Below are 10,000 nucleotides of genomic sequence, written 5' to 3' on the forward strand. Positions count from 1 at the left end.
AAGATACAGACTGCTTCAGGAATGTTTTCTGGTTAGATGAATCAAGATTTTGACTTGTTAATGATGCTCCTGATGCATTCGAACGGTGCAATCGAAGAACTGGAGAAAGATTTTCACCAAGTTGCATTAAAACGACAGTTAAACACCGGAATGGAGGAATAATAGTATGGGGAAATTTTACTGCAGCAGGAGTTGGGGAACTTATTAGATGTGAAAGGAGTTGGGGAACTTATTAGATGTGAAAGGAGTTGGGGAACTTATTAGATGTGAAAAGTCAATCAATGCAAAGGAATACATTCGAATATTAGAAACAGGACTGTTACTAAGTATTCAGAAGCTGGGAATATCACAGATCATTATTTTTCAATATGACAATGCCCCTGTACACACTGTTAAAGTCACAGAAAAATGATTTTCTAATAACTCAAGTGATGTGATATTTTGGCCAGGTCAAAGCCCCGATTTAAACCTAATTGAGAATATTTGGTTCATAATATCTCGTGCATTGGCCGGAAGAACTTTTTTGAACAATGGCAAACTATGGGAAGCTGTGCAAAGCGAATAGAATAGCATCTCCTCTTCAGTGTTCCACTTTGGTTGAGAGCATGTATAAAAGAATTTATCTTTTAAAGAAATCAAAAGGGCATGCGATTCCATCTTAAGCATTTATTAAAGCAAATGTTTTGTCCTGTGTTATTAGTCTCGTCTAAGTTTTCTTGTTCAATTGTTCTTTGTTCAATTTAGCTTTTAGTGCAATAAAATGTATAAATTTGTTTGGCCCATTTTTTTTTTGCTCACGAGTGATATATATTATATCAAGCGGTACCTGCTTTGCGAGCACCCTTGCAGTAAGTGGATATTGTAAGAGTAACAATTGATTAAAGTATTTACAGTGGCGAAACTTAGTGTGTACCATCCCTAGGTGTGGGAGTATATGTAGAGTCGCACTAAATATGACCTTAACATTTAACCATGACATTGGAAATGGTGTGCACTATCCCTAGGTCGGAGACTATCATGTAAGGTTTGGTCTATCTTTACAGTGGTGTGTACTGTAGGAGAGTATATATACATAGGCTATGACCTTAACCTTTGACATTTTCAGTGAAAAATGGATTGCCCCATCCCTAGGTGGGAAACAGTCATCATTCCAGGATTGGTCATGATCGGTCCAGTGGTGTGGGCTGTAGTAGAGTTTTACACACGCACAGACGATCGCTACGACACACACACACACACACACACACACACACACACACACACACACACACACACACACACACACACATGTATATATATATATATATATATATATATATATATATATATATACACTAGTATTTCAGCCCGCCGTTGCCCGGGTGTTTGGAGGTGTATGTTGAGCAAAAAAAAAAAAAAAGCAGTAAGTTTTTTGAATTTTGCCTCCTATTCTGACCCCTTAACATTTATTGTTTTGAACTCAAATGAAGTTATTAAGTTAGATTCATGTCAAAGGACCCTATATCTAAAATTTTAGGGTTTTAGACCCCAAATTGTCGGAGGAGTTTGGTAGAGTTCTCAAAGGTCAAATCGTTGAACTTTGACCCCTTAACAGCCAAATTTCTGGCCAAAAACGGATCACGTCGATTTTCTCAAATCTCAGTACTCTGTGTATCAAATTTCGAGTCTGTAGACTCAAAATTGACAGAGTTTTTTCGTAGGGGAATGTGCACACACAGATACACACAGACACGTTCACTTATTTATTTATATATATATATATATATATATAAATAAAGTCTGGCTACATTATGCAGCCAGACTTTGTGGGCACAGTGTAGATTATGCAGCCAGACTTTGTGGGCACCCTGTATATATATATATATATATATATATATATATATATATATATATATATATATATATATATAAATTGAAATGTATGTTTGTTACTTCCCTACAATTTAAAAACTACTAAGCCAATTGCCTCGATATTTTGCGATAGCGTTTTATCTAATCTAAGCGTGTTTTCATATATTTAAGATGAAAAATATATTCCACTATTAAAAACTCCTTTTCGAAATGGTTTTTTATCGGCAGAAGTCGATCATTTTGAACGCGACAAAAGTTTTTTTTTTTTTTTCGTCATTTTTTTCTTAGTGATTGTTTTATTTTGCTTTTATGCTAATACGTAATATTTTCGAATATTTAATATCAAATAATAATAATAATAATAATAATAATAATAATTATTATTATTATTATTATTATTATTATTATTATTATTATAATTCCTATGTCTCGACCAATGCGGAAAAATAGCCATTGTAACTTTACCATTAGAATTAGTTATGTGCGTGAAAAGCATTTTTACCCACTCCCGTATATCCCAGGATATTCGTTGCTTCAGTGATAAGTATGTATATATTTTTAAACGTTAAACTAACGAATATATTCGCTTTGACTTTTTATACATTTATAGATACTCTTGCAGAATTTTACCTAGATCGTCGAGATTTTCCGTCAATTATGGTTCGGACTCGACCAGCAGTTACCGGATTAAGCCGTGTGAAATAAGGCGCAGACGAATCAAACAAAAAATACAAACCAGAAAAAAAGAAAAAAATAGAAATACAATACATAAAGAATAACAAAAACTCATCGTGAATTTACTGAATATCATTTTTCTCCAGAAAAGTTGCATTTTGTATTATTTGCTTTTATTAATTTCTTTTGCAATATTTTTATCAACAAAAGTTTCTTTCTTTTTTTTTATTTTGCTCACCATATACCTCCAAACACCCTGGCAACGCCGGGCTGAAATGCTAGTATCTACAAAAGTGAAAATGTCTGTGTGTTTGCGTGTATCTGTCCGTACAATTCCCTACCAAATAACTCTGTCAATTTTCGGTCTACAGACTTGAAATTTGATACACGGGTTATTGAGATTTTGGAAAAACCTTGTAATCGGGGTTCGGCTTAAAAATTTGCTGTTAAGGGGTCAAAATTCAACGATTTGACCTTTGAGAACTCTACCAAATTCCTCCGCCAATTTTGGGTTTAAACACTTGAAATTTTAGATATAAGTTGCTTGGACATGGATCTAACTTTATAGTTTGATTTGAGCCCCAAAACAATAAATGTTAAAGGGTCAATATGTGGGTCAAAGTTTAAAAAAATTGACGTTTGCGGTTTCTACCAACTTTTCTCTATACTAGTTAAGGAAGCCAATTATAAAGAAAGGCATTACCGTACATATTCACACTTTTTAATATATACATATGCAAATAAAGTTATGAGCAGTATATAGGGCCCGAGCAACGCTGCGCGAAACTGCAAGTTACATATATATAAACGTGAAAGTGTCTGTCTGCTGTGTGTACATTTCCCTACGCAATAACTTTGTCAATTTTTAGTCTACAGACTCGAAATTTGATACACAGGGTACTGAGATTTGAGAAAATCGACGTGATTGGTTTTCGGCCAGAAATCTGGCGATTAAGTGGTCAAAGTTCAACGATTTTACCTTTGAGAACTCTACCAAACTCCTCCGACAATTTGGGGTCTAAAACCCTAAAATTTTAGACACACACACGAAATTTTAGATATAGGTTCCTTGGATATGGATCTAACCTAATAACTTAATTTGAGCTCAAAACAATAAATGTTAAGGGATCATCATAGGGGTCAAATTAAAAAAGAAATTGACCGCTTTTTTTTTCTCAACATACACCTCCAAATACCCGGGTAACGCCGGGCTGAAATGCTAGTATATATATATATATATATATATACACTCCTATAAATCCTTTTTTCTTTTGTGTGTATTGATATTCATATTAAAACTCTTCTTTACTATTTATTTAAAAAGAAAATATAATTTTCTTATATATGGGTTGTGGAATTGCATTCACTAGCAAAAGATCTAGCTAATCTGCATATTCTTTTAAACATTCATTTTAATTAATTCCCTATTAGTTGCTTCGGTTTTTGGGGATAATCATCTTTAGTTAACTATTACGTGTGATTATGTCCATACAGATATTCTACAAGATTTATACCTGCATAATATTTGCGTAAAAAGTTTATAGTAAAAACGAAATTGTTTCTATATATATTTATGTATACGTATATATTTTTGTTTAACAAATTTTACCAACCAAACTCCTCCTAGAGTTTTTTGGTCTGCAGACATGAAACTTCATATATAAGATATTTGAATCCTTGCGAAACTTTGTATTTGGGTTTTAGCCCGAAAAAATCGGTGTAAAAGTGTGAAAATTTAAAAAAAATAAAAAATAAAAAATTTGCCAGGTGAAGGTCGAACGCCGGCATTACGAATGCATAACGTAGTAGCTATTGGTTCATGTTTTAATTTTTAGCCTTGCAGTAAACATGTTTTCATAGCCCAGTCATTTACCGCAGAGGCAAAAATAAATCGTGAGCTGAACGTTTTAGTTTCGATTCTCGGCAGTGGCGCATGAATATATTTTTTTTAATACTTTTTTACATCCTTACTATATATGTCATCCAATCTATTTATCTATCTATCTCTCTATCTATATATGTATAAAAGCTATAATGTCTGTCTGTCTTTTCTTCTCTATGGTACTTAATATATGATATATATATATGATATATATATGATATACAGAAAGGCATTACTTTACATATTCACACTTTTTAATATATACATATGCACATAACCTTATGAACGAGAGGGGGTTGCTTTTTTCGCCGATAGTTTTTAAATATACTAGCATTTCAGCCCGGCGTTGCCCGGGTGTTTGGAGGTGTGTGTTGAGCAAAAAAAAAAAGTGGTAGTAGGAAGACCGGCTCGAACCTATACCGCGAAGGAGGAAAAGAACTGGGGGGAAAAACGTGACGTTGTTGCTGTTACGACTACCGCCAAACCAGAAGTGGCTTATGCTTAAATTAATGCTAGACACTCGAAAGAAGAGGATGACTTTCAAAAATATCGGCGAAAACGACCCCCCCCCCCTGTAGAAAAGTGCCCAATTGAAGATGATGATATTAATGTTTTTAGCTAATTTTTCGATAATTGTCGTCTGAAAGGTCGGACTTCAAAACAATACAGATCTTAGTAAAATCCGCCGCCTCTGTCGAAAGTTAAAGGAAGACATGCAAACATACATAAATACATACATTTATATATTGGTAAGTGAAAATTTTCGACCCAAACCGATTAAAAAGCTTGTCCTATATCAGAATACCCTTTATGTAAAATTTCAAATGCTTAGACCAGAACGGATATATATATATATATATATATATATATATATATATATATATATATATATATATGATGAATATATATGTATGTATGTATGTATGTATATATATATATATATATATATATATATATATATATATATATATATTTACACAATGATGACCACTTATCAAGGCCCGGAAGCCACTCAGGGATATATATATATATATATATATATATATATATACATGATAAAGGTATATATATGTATATATAAATATGCTGAATATATATATGTATATATAAATATGATGAATATATATATGTATATATAAATATGATGAATATATATATGTATATATAAATATGATGAATATATATATATATACATAAATATGATGAATATATATATATATGACTATTATGTATTTTTACACAATGGACTATATGACGAATATATATATATATATATATACGATGAATATATATATATATATATATATATATATATACGATGAATATATATATACGATGAATATATATATATGATGATTATATATGTATATAAATATGATGAACATATGTATATATTTGTAAATATGATGAATATATATACGAATAATATATATATATATGTATATATATATCTGTATATGATATATATATATGACTATGATATATATACGTGAATATTACATATATATATGAATATGATATATATGTATGAATATGATATATATGTATGAATATGATATATATACATATATATGTATGAATATGATATATATATATGTATGAATATGATATATATATATGTATGAATATGATATATCTGTATGAATACGATATATATATATGAATATGATAAATATATATATGAATATGATAAATATATATATGAATATGATATATATATGACTACGATATATATATGAATATGATATGAATACATATATATATATGATATATATATGAATATATATATGAATATATGTATACAAATATATATGTATATGAATATATATAAATATAAATGAATATATGTGAATATGATATATATATATATAAATATATATGAGAATATGATATATATAAATATATATATGAATATGATATATATATGAATATATATATATATGAATATGATATATATATATATATGAATATATATATATAAATATGATATATGAATATATAAGTGAATATGAATGTGATATACATATATAAATATGGTATGTGAATATGATATATATATATATGGATATATATTAATATGAATGTGATATACATATATAAATATGATATATGAATATGATATATATATGGATATATATATATTAATATATATGAATATGATATACATATATCTGATATATATATAAATATGATATATATATATAAATATCATATTTATATATATATGATATATATATTATATATATATGATGTATATATATATAAATATGATATATATATATAAATATATATATATGATACATATATGATATATATATATGATAAATATATTAAAGATATAGATATATTTATATGATACATATATATATGATATATATATGTGATACATATATATATGATATATATGTATATATATATGTGATACATATATATATATATGATATGTATGTATATATATATGTGTATATATATCATATATGATATAGATATATATGATACATACATATATGATATATATGTATATATGTGTATATATATCATATATGATATATATATATATATGATACATATATATGTATATATGTATGTGTATATATATCATATATGATATATGTATATGATATATATATGATATATGTATGATATATATATATGATATATATATATGATATATATATATGATATATATATGATATATATAAGATATATATACATATGTTATATATATATGATATATACAAAAATATATGAAATATATATGATGCATATGATATATATATATATGATATATATATATATATCATATATATCATATATATGATATATATGTCATATATATTATATATATATAAATATATGAAATATATATGATATATATGATATATATATGATATATATATGATATATATCATATATATATATGATATATATATATGTATGAGATATATATATGATATATATATATTTATATGATATATATATGTTATATTTATGATATGTATATATGATATATATATATATTTATATGATATATGATATATATATGATACATATATGATATATATATATATGATAGATATATGATAAATATATTACCGATGTAGATATATATATATATATATATATATATATGATACATATATATATGATATATATGTATATATATGTGATACATATATATATGAGATATAAGTATATATATGTGTATATATATCATATATTATATATATATATGATACATATATATGTATATATGTATGTGTATATATATCATATATCATATATGTATATGATATATATATATATATGATATATATAGATGATATATATGATATATATATGATATATATATATATGATATATATATATATGATATATATATGATATATATATGATATATATATATGATATATATATATGGTATATATATATGGTATATATATATGACATATATGATATATATATGATATATATATAATATATATATGATATACATATATGATATATATCATATATATATATGATATATATATATCATATATATATGAAATATATAACATATATATGATATATATGATATATATAATATATATATGATATATATATATGATATAAATATGATATATATATCATGATGATATATATATGATATATATATATATGATATAAATATGATATATATCATGATGATATATATATGATATATATATATGATATAAATATCATATATATATAATATATATATGTATGATATACATATATGTATGATATATATATGATATATATACATGATATATATATATTTATATGATATATATATGATATATATAGGATATATATATGATATATATAGGATATATATATTTATTATATATATATGATATATATATATGATATATATATATGTTATATATGATATATGTATGACATATATATATATATATGATATATATATGATATATATATATTTATATGATTTGATATATGTATTTATATGATATATATACATGATATATATATATATATATGATATATATATATGATATATATATATATGATATATATATATGATATATATATGATATATATATATGATATATATATGATATATATATATATGATATATATATGATATATATATGATATATATATATTTATATGAGATATATATGATATATATATATTTATATGATATATATATATCATATGTACATGATATATATATCATATATACATATATGATATATATATATGTGATATATACATATATGATATATATGATATACATATATGATATATCATATATATGATATATATATATATATGATATATGATACATATATGATATATATGTGATATATACATATATGATATATATGATATACATATATGATATGATATATATGATATATATATATTTATATATGATATATATATATGATGTATATATATGATATATATATGATATATATATAACATATTTATGATATATATATATTTGATATACATATATGATATATATATATGATATATATATATATATATATTTGATATATATATATGATATATTATATATATTATATATATGATATAAATATCATATATCTATGATATATATATATTTGATATATATATATGATATATATGATATATATATTATATATATATATGATATATATATATATGATATATATATATATATATATATGTATATAAGATATATATATGTATGATATATATATATGATATATATGATATATATATATTATTATATATATATATGATTATATATATATATGATTATATATATATGATTATATATATATATATATATATATATGTATATAGATTTATATATATGTATATATATATATATTAGTGTCGCCCGATTCCAGTATTGTTCCCGATTTTGATACGTTTACAGATTCCGATTCCGATTCATTATAAATATTTTAATATTTTACTATAAAGTTGTTATTTTGTCCCGATTACTTTTAAAACGCATATTAAATTTACATGTATTGCCTTCAAACGGAGAAACACACTTTTGAGGGTGTGATTTATATATTTTAGTCTTACTATAAGTTTTAATCAATAAATATGTATTATTCTATTATTACTACAAACAGTGGAAGACGTTTTATATAAATAAAATAAAATAAAATAGATAATTATAGGAATCGTTTTTGGCATCGGAAAATAGTCTCCATTTTTCCTGATTCCGATTACTTATCCCAACACTTATATATATAAACATACATATTTAATCATATACATGAATATATATATATATATATATATATATATATATATATATATATATATATATATATATATATTACATAAAAGTTAAATTTCGTTCTCTCCCCCAAACTGCCTTAATACTTTATCCCCCACTCCACAATTATTTCGTTCCTTATCTAACGATCTCTAGGTGTTGCACTCCTATTATATTACCTAACAACTTCTTTCATCTTCTGATGAGAAGCATTAGTTTTCGAAATATCATGACAAAGAGATCTCAGTTACACTACACCTCTAGTTGATGTATCCCCCTTATTGAATAAACGAATAAATCCATATATTAGAATG

This window comes from Euprymna scolopes, chromosome 25 (genome assembly GCF_053919585.1).
Source record: "Euprymna scolopes isolate OS-2025 chromosome 25, ASM5391958v1, whole genome shotgun sequence".
NCBI classification, from domain to species: domain Eukaryota; kingdom Metazoa; phylum Mollusca; class Cephalopoda; order Sepiida; family Sepiolidae; genus Euprymna; species Euprymna scolopes.